We start from the raw sequence: 8,204 nt of genomic DNA on the forward strand, positions 1-8,204 counted from the left end.
AGCCACTTTAGTACATTTTGCTGTCATGGTAGATACTGGTGCAACTGCCTAAAAATCAAGGAAGTTGTTCTATGTCACATTTGAGTGTTGAGAGCCATTCGTATAAGGGGATGGTTTCCAGATGCCTCCCGGAAAAGTGATAGTGTGAAACTCCTGTCTTTTGGCTTCTATACAGCAAGATAAGGTTTGCAAGTATGTTTACTATTTCTGTTGTGTTGCTGGGAAGATACGGTTACCAGCATTCAGAAATATTCAAGTAAATGAGTTATTTTGGGGGTGAAAACCATTTGTGATACACTCGCAAGCCCATGGAATCAGTATGTTCTATGGTGTGATGTGCTTCATGGAACATGGTACTGATATGGCTCACTCTAAGTCAGACTGATAGCAGTTATGTGCAGCAAGTGCAATGTTTATTTGGTATTTTGTGTGTATTTTTGGAAAGTTGAGTAAGATATCTTATAGCTCAAGTGTAATTAAAAATTGTTATGGGACTGACATATATCCTGTGTGTGATCTGCTTCATGTAACATGGGATTGATATGCCCTGCCTGCAAATGGCACCCCATTAAAAACAAAGCAAAACAAAAAAACACCAACAAACAATGATTCAGCATCCATTCTGTTAGTGGAAAAAAAAATGGCACACAAAAATCTGCAAAACAAAACAAAAAAAAGTTGCCCATGAAAGTGTTAAAGATCAGAAATAGTTTTACTGATGAGAAATTTTAAATAGTTCTTGTTTAAGAACTGAGAACAAATAGTCTAAGAAATATCATGCATACAGTGGTTGCAGTATGTGAAATCTCTTTAATAGGGCTAGCATAATTCATCATCAAACACACATCCACTATTTCCCAAGTGTTTCTCATCACCAAGAGTCTTGGTTTTGAGCCTAACTTGTGGCTGTTGGTTTCATTCCTTCCAGAAAGACACCTGTGGAGAGATGAGATGGATGTCTACAATCAAACTACCATCACAGAGTTCATCCTCATAGGTCTCTCTGACCTCCCAGAGGTACGCTACCCTCTCTTTGTGGTCTTTGCTGCCATCTATCAAGTCACCTTGGTGGGAAATGGGGCCATTCTCCTTGCTGTTGGAACTAAACAAAAGCTGCACACACCCATGTATTATTTTTTGGCAAATCTGTCCCTCTTAGATATTTTCTGCCCATCAGCTACTGTTCCCAAGATGCTCGAGAACCTCTTAACCAAGAATCAAAGCATATCTTTTGTTGGATGTGCTTTGCAGCTTTTTTTCCTAGTGGCCCTGGCAGGGACTGAAGTCTTCCTTCTCGCTGTCATGGCCTATGACCGGTACGTGGCCATATGTTTCCCCCTTTCTTACATCCTCATCATGACAAAGGGGCGCTGTGTGAAGCTCACAGCAGGGACCTGGGCATCAGGGTTTCTCAATTCTCTTCTGCACACGGTGTTCACGTTCCGCCTGTCTTTCTGCAAGTCCAATCAGGTCAACCAGTATTTATTGTGACATCCCTCCAGTGGTGGCCCTCTCCTGCTCTTCCACATATGTGGCAGAAATGCTTGTCTTAGTAGTAGGAGGTATCTTGGGCATCAGTGCCTTCCTGATCACTGGTATCTCTTATATCTACATCATATCCACCATCCTAAAGATCAGGTCAGCTAAAGGGAAGTGCAAAGCCTTCTCCACATGTGCCTCTCACCTCCTTGTGGTTTGTTTGTTTTATGGTACAACGATATTTACCTATATCCACCCCTCCTCCAGTCACCACTCCCCAGCCAGAGACAGGCTCATCTCAATGCTGTACGGGGTTATTACCCCAATGTTAAACCCTCTCATCTATAGCCTGAGAAACACGGAGGTAAAAGGAGCACTCAGAAAGGTTTTATGTCGTAAGGCATGTTTAAAGGACAGATGATATTACTCAGCATTTCACTTAATCTGAATTCACAAGAAGGTTTGGAAGAATTCATAGGAATAATAATTTTACATTGACATAGATAGGACATACCTATGTATAGACAGAAATTTATACACACACACATATATATACATATAACTATCGTTATACCTATCTAAAAGGAGCTCTGATGGAGCAGTGGTTAAGTGTTCAGCTGTTAACCAAAAGATCAAGGATTCCAACCTACTAGCTGCTCAGAGGGAGAAAGATGTCAGTTTGCTTCCATAAAGATTAAAACCCATTGCCATGGAGTTGATTTTGACTCACAGTGACCCTATAGGACGAAGTATAACTGCCCCATAGGATTTCCAAGGAGTGGCTAGTGGATTCAAACTGCCACCTTTTGGTTAGCAGCCAAGTTCTTAACCACTGTACCACCAGGCCTCCCCATAAAGATTACAGCCTTGGAAACCCTATGGGGCAGCTTCACTCTGTCCTGTAGGGTCAAAATCTACTCTTCGGCAGCAGGTTTATATCCATCTATACCATGAGTTGCAAACAGGTTTGGTTTTTTTGGTTATACACCTATGTGTATCTATCTATTGGAAATGTGAAATTAATCTTAAAAAATGTCATGGATTGAATTGTGTCCCCCAAAAATATGTGTCAGCTTGGTTAGGCCATGATTCCCAGTATGGTGTGGTTGTCCTCCATTTTATAATTATAATTTTCCTATGTCTTATAAATCCTAATCTCTGCCTGTGGTTAATGAGGCAAGATTGGATTATGCTGAAGAGGATTAGGGTGGGATATAAAACCCTTGCCCAGGTCACATTCTTGATCCAATGTAAAGGGAGTTTCCCTGGTGTGTATCCTGCACCACCTTTTATCTTACAAGAGATAAAAGGAAAGGGAAGCAAGCAGAGAGTCGGGGACCTCATGCCACCAAGAAAGAAGCAACAGAAGCAGGGCACATCCTTTGGACCTGGTGTTCCTGCGCAGAGAAGCTTCTAGCCCAGGGGAAGATTGACAAGAAGGATCTTCCTCCAGAGTCGACAGAGAGATAGCCTTCCCCTGGAGGTGATGCCCTGAACTTGGACTTCTAGCCTACTAGACTGTGAGAAAATAAATGTAACTTTGTTAAACCCATCCACTTGTGGTATTTCTGTTACAGAAGTACTAGATGACTATGACAAAACAGACATTTTTTTGTGTGTAAATACAGAACTGTTATTAATTGCACTGGTAGAGGAGGTACAAACTGAGTCTTTTTTAAGTAAACATGAATCTATGACCACATTGTATACCCACGTTCATATCCATACTTACACCTATACTTATACACATCCATACATATATATCCACAAACCTGCATCTGCATTACCTATACTAAAACATACCTATATTCATTTTTATTTCTATATCGAATTGTCTAATATAACCAAAACCAAAAATCAAACCCACTGCTGTGGAGTTGATTCCAACTCAGAGAGACCTATAGGACAGAGTAGAACTGCCCCACAGGATTTCCAAGGCTGTAATCTTTATGGAAGCAGGCTGCCACATCTTCCTCCTGTGGAGCTGCTGGTGGGTTGGAACTGCTGGCCTTTCAGTTAATAGTGAGAGTTTTAGCCACTGTGCCACCAGGGCCAACTTCTATCTTGTATTAGCCACTTATATCTATATATTATATAATTCTATGTAATATATCAATATATCATTTTGCTCTTTCTCTTTTTCAGCTTTAGTTTCCACTTTATATTTCTGTGCTTCTCTTCCTTTCCTGTGACCACATCCATTCTTGGTTCCACACGTCCCTCGCTTGGAGCATTTACTTTTCTCCATCTCTGACCAAACATGTTTAAATTGGTTGCCTATATTACTATCGTCTTAACCTCAACATATTTAAAACTACAAGTATCATCTTCTCTCTCTCTCTCACACATACACACACCAACCTTCTCATTTGCTACACTCTATTTTTGTTATTTTTCCCAGCTACTCTGACTTTTGTTGTTAATTGTCATTGAGTCAACTCTAACCTATTGCAACCACATGTAAAATAGAACAAAACAAAATGTTGCCTGGTCCTGTGACATCTTTATGACCATTGGTAAGTTTGAGGCCCTTGTTCTGGTTGTTAGACTCTGCTTTGCCTTGGTGCTCAGCACTTCCATTCAGTGTGAATAAGGAGCTATTTTTTCTGACAGTAAATTACTCTCCGTTCTCACTTCCTGTAACCCACAGAAATAAGAACATTTTCTCTCTGGACTACTGAATGCGTAATATATTATATTAGATGAGCAATGATATATGAATTTCTCCGTATTTTTGCCCAAATCTTTGCACCTCAATTGTTTGGTGCTCATAGCGACACTATGTACAACAGGACAAAATGCTGCCCGGTCATGTGCCTTCCTCACAATCATTGCTGTGCTTGAGCCCCTAGTTGCAGCCACTGTGTGAATCCAATGCTCTTTGAGGGTCTTCCTCTTTTCCACTGACCCTCTACTTTACCAAGCATGATGTCCTTCTCCAGGGACTGATCCCTCCTGATAGCCTGCCCAAAGTACGGGAGACGTAGCCTTACTGTCCTTGCTTCTAAGGAGCACTCTTGTTATGCTTCTTCCAAGACAGATTTGTTATTTCTTTTGGCAGTCCATGGTATAGACAATATTCTTCTCCAATACCACAATTCCAAGGCATCAATTCTTCTTCAGCCTTCCTTATTCATTGTCGAGTTTTTGCATGCATATGAGGTAATTGAAAACACCACGGCTTGGGTCAGGCACACCTTAGTTCTTAAGGTGACATCGTTGCTTTTCAACACTTTAAAGAGATCTCTTGCAACTAATTTGCCCAATGCATTGCATCTTTGATTTCTTTACTGCTGTTTCCGTGGGTGTTGCTTGTGGATCCAAGTAAAATGAAATCCTTGACAACTTCAGTCTTTTCTCCATTTATCATGATGTTACTTATTGGTTCAGTTGTGAGGATTTTTGTTTTCTTTATGTTGAGGTGTAATCCATACTGAAGCTTGTGGTCTTTGATCTTCGTAGTAAGTGCTTCAAATCCTCTTCACTTTTACCGAGCAGGGTGGTGTCATCTGCATAAGGCATGTTGTTAATAAGTCTTCCTCCAATCCTGATGCCCCTTCTCCTTCATATAGTCCAGCTTCTTGCATAATTTGCTCAGCATGCAGATTGAATAGGTGTGGTGAAATGATACAACACTGACACACCTTTCCTGACTTTAAAGCATGCAGCATCCCCTTGTTCTGTTCGAACAACTGCCTCTTGATCCACGACAGATTTCTCACGAGCACAATTAAGTGTTCAGGAATTCCCATTTTTCACAATGTTATCCACAATCTGTTATGATCCACACAGTCAGTCATAGTCGCCTTAGCATAGTTGATAAAACACAGGTAAACACCTTTCTGGTATCCTCTGCTTTCAGTCAGGATACATCTGACATCAGTAATGATATCCCTGGTTCCATGTCCTCTTCTAAAACCAGCTTGAATTTCTGGCTTTTCCCTGTCAATATACTGCTGCAGCAACTTTTGAATGATCTTCAGCAAAATTTTGCTTGTATGTGACATTAATGATATTGTTTGATAATTTCCACATTTGGTTGCATCACCTTTCTTGGGAATAGGCAAGAACATGGATATCTTCCAGTTGGCTGGACAGGTAGCTGTCTTCCAAATTTCTTAGCATAGACAAGTGAGCATTTCCATCACTGCATCCGTTTGCTGAAATATCTCGATTGGTATTCTATCAATTCCCAGAGCCTTCTTTTTCACCAATGTCTTCAGTGCAGCTTGGGCTGCTTCATTCAGTACCATAGGTTCCTGATCATATGTTACTTCCTGAAATGGTTGAATGTTGACCAATTTTTTTGGTATAGTGACTCTGTGTATTCCTTCCATCTTCTTTTGTTGCTTCCTGAGTGGTTTAATATTTTCCCCATAGAATCCTTTAGTATTTCAACTCAAGGCTTGCATTTTTTCTTCAGTTCTTTCAGCTTGAGAAATGTTGAATGTGCACTTCCCTTTTGGTTTTCTATCTCCAGGTCTTTGCACATGTCATCATAATACTTTGTCTTCTTGAGCAGACCTTTGAAATTTTCTATTCAGCTCTTTTACTTCATCATTTTTTCTTTTTCCTTTAACTACTTGACGTTCAAGAGCAATTTTCAGAGTCTCTTCTGACACTCATTTAGGTCTTTTGTTTCCCTCCTGTCTTTTTAATGACCTCTTGCTTTCTTCACGTATTATGCCCTTGATGTTGTTCAACAACTCATCTGGTCTGCAGTCACTAGTGTTCAATGAGTCTAATCTATCCTTGAAATGGTCTCTATTTTCAGGTGGAATATAGTCAAGGCCTTACTTTGGTTCTCACGGACTTGTTCTAATTTTCTTCAGTTTTACCTTGAACTTGCATATGAGTAATCGACGATCTGATCAGCAGTTGACCCCTGGCCTTGTTCTAACTGATGATATGAGCTTTCCATGGTCTCTTTTCACAGATGTAGTAGATTCGATTCCTGTGCATTCCATCTGGTGAGGTCCACGTATATGGTCACCGTTTATGTGTTGAAAAAAGGTATTTGCAATGAAGAGTCATTGGTCTTCCAAAACTCTATCGTGCAATCTTCAGCATCATTTCTATCACCAAGACCATATTTTGCAACTACCAATCCTTCTTCTTGGTTTCCAATTTTTGCATTCCAATCACCAGTTATTATCAGTGTATCCTGATTTCATATTTGATCAATTTTAGACTGCAGAAGTTGGTAAAAACTCTCCAATTTCTTCATTTTTGGCCTGAGGGCTGCCTCCTGAAAGTAGAGTTGACCTTAATGACATAGATGGGGTCAAGCTTTTGGGACTTTCATTTGTTGATGTAGCATCACTCAAAATGAGAAGAAACAGCTGAAAGCATCCATTAATAATTGGAACCTGGAATGTACAAAATATGAATCTAGGAAAACTGGAAGCTGTCAAAAATGAAATGGAAGCCATAAAGGTCGATATCCTAGGCATTAGTGAACTGAAATGGACTGGTATTAGTCATTTTGAATGGCACAGTCATATGGTCTACTATGCCGGGAATGACAACTTGAAGAGGTTGCATTCGTCGTCAAAAAGAACATCTCAAGATCTGTCCTGAAGTACAATGCTGTCAGTGATAGGATAATATCCATAAGCCTACACAGAAGGCCAGGTAATATGACCATTATTCAAATTATGCATCCCAATCACTTCCAAAAAAAAAAAAGCTCCCTGTCTGATCATCACTTTTGAGCATGTTCTGATACCAGAGGTAGCATCTGTCACTCTCTTACTCTCAGGCATTTAATATCATCTCTGGATTCCTCTTAGCAGCATTCTCTTCTTTTTTATGACTAAGTGAAGTTGTCACATCTCTATTGATGTGTTCTTATATCATTCCAAGCCATCCTGGTCTCTCCTCCTCTAGACTGTCATTTTAGTTATCATGAAAACTTTACCAAGAAAGGGTCTTATCTTATGCACCTTTGTCTCAGAGGTTAGGGATTGTTAGTGTTTTGGCATACTTTAGATCAATTACACTTCCCCAATTCGGCAATGCCCCAATTTGTACTTTCTACATGTTCCAGGGCTGTTCATAGTCATAACTGGTCAAATATCTGTTATTTAATTTTAGACACAAAGGAAAAATCTATACAGGCTTGAATAAGAAAATGAAATAATAATAGCACATGGGCGAGATTTGTCTTCTTCCATTTAATTCTCTATAGCAGAATTTGCATGATATGTGAAAGAATCAAGTAATGATCTCATTGTATTAAAAAAAATAATTCCTCGAATTTGTTAAATGTAATCGTACAAAAAATTAAATAAAATCATAAAATCTCAACCATGTGTTCATTTTAGATATCTGATACTCAAATATTTATTTAATATTTACTCTCTCATTTGAATGACTTTGTTTCACCAAACTGACTGCAATGTTGGTTTTACATCTGTGATACACGAACCACTGTGTAATCTAAACTATCTCCTAGCATAATGGCATATATCTCACCAAATCTACCCCATTTCTGGCCTTGGCCAAAACTGGATAAGATTGTTGTAAAATGTTAAGAAATAAGTTGCAGAATTTGCCATGCTTATTAAACCAAATTTTTATTTTATTTGTAGAATAATAAAGTTGATGGCATCATGATAAATATAGTTTCCTCTTCTTAAGAGAAGGAAAAAAATGTTTCTAAAGTACAAGTAAAATGATTTCTCTCTGTTTCCATCCTGACATGTTTGGGAAGAACTGTTTAG

The 8,204-nt window shown here is 39.2% G+C and overlaps 1 pseudogene; it reads left to right on the plus strand.

Annotated features, from left to right (window-relative positions):
- The first annotated feature begins 914 nt into the window (after positions 1 to 914).
- On the plus strand, positions 915 to 1,900 carry LOC100675809 (olfactory receptor 5V1-like; annotated as a pseudogene).
- Positions 1,901 to 8,204: the final 6,304 nt, after the last annotated feature.

Source organism: Loxodonta africana, chromosome 2, assembly GCF_030014295.1.
Source record: "Loxodonta africana isolate mLoxAfr1 chromosome 2, mLoxAfr1.hap2, whole genome shotgun sequence".
In the NCBI taxonomy this organism is placed as follows: Eukaryota; Metazoa; Chordata; class Mammalia; order Proboscidea; family Elephantidae; genus Loxodonta; species Loxodonta africana.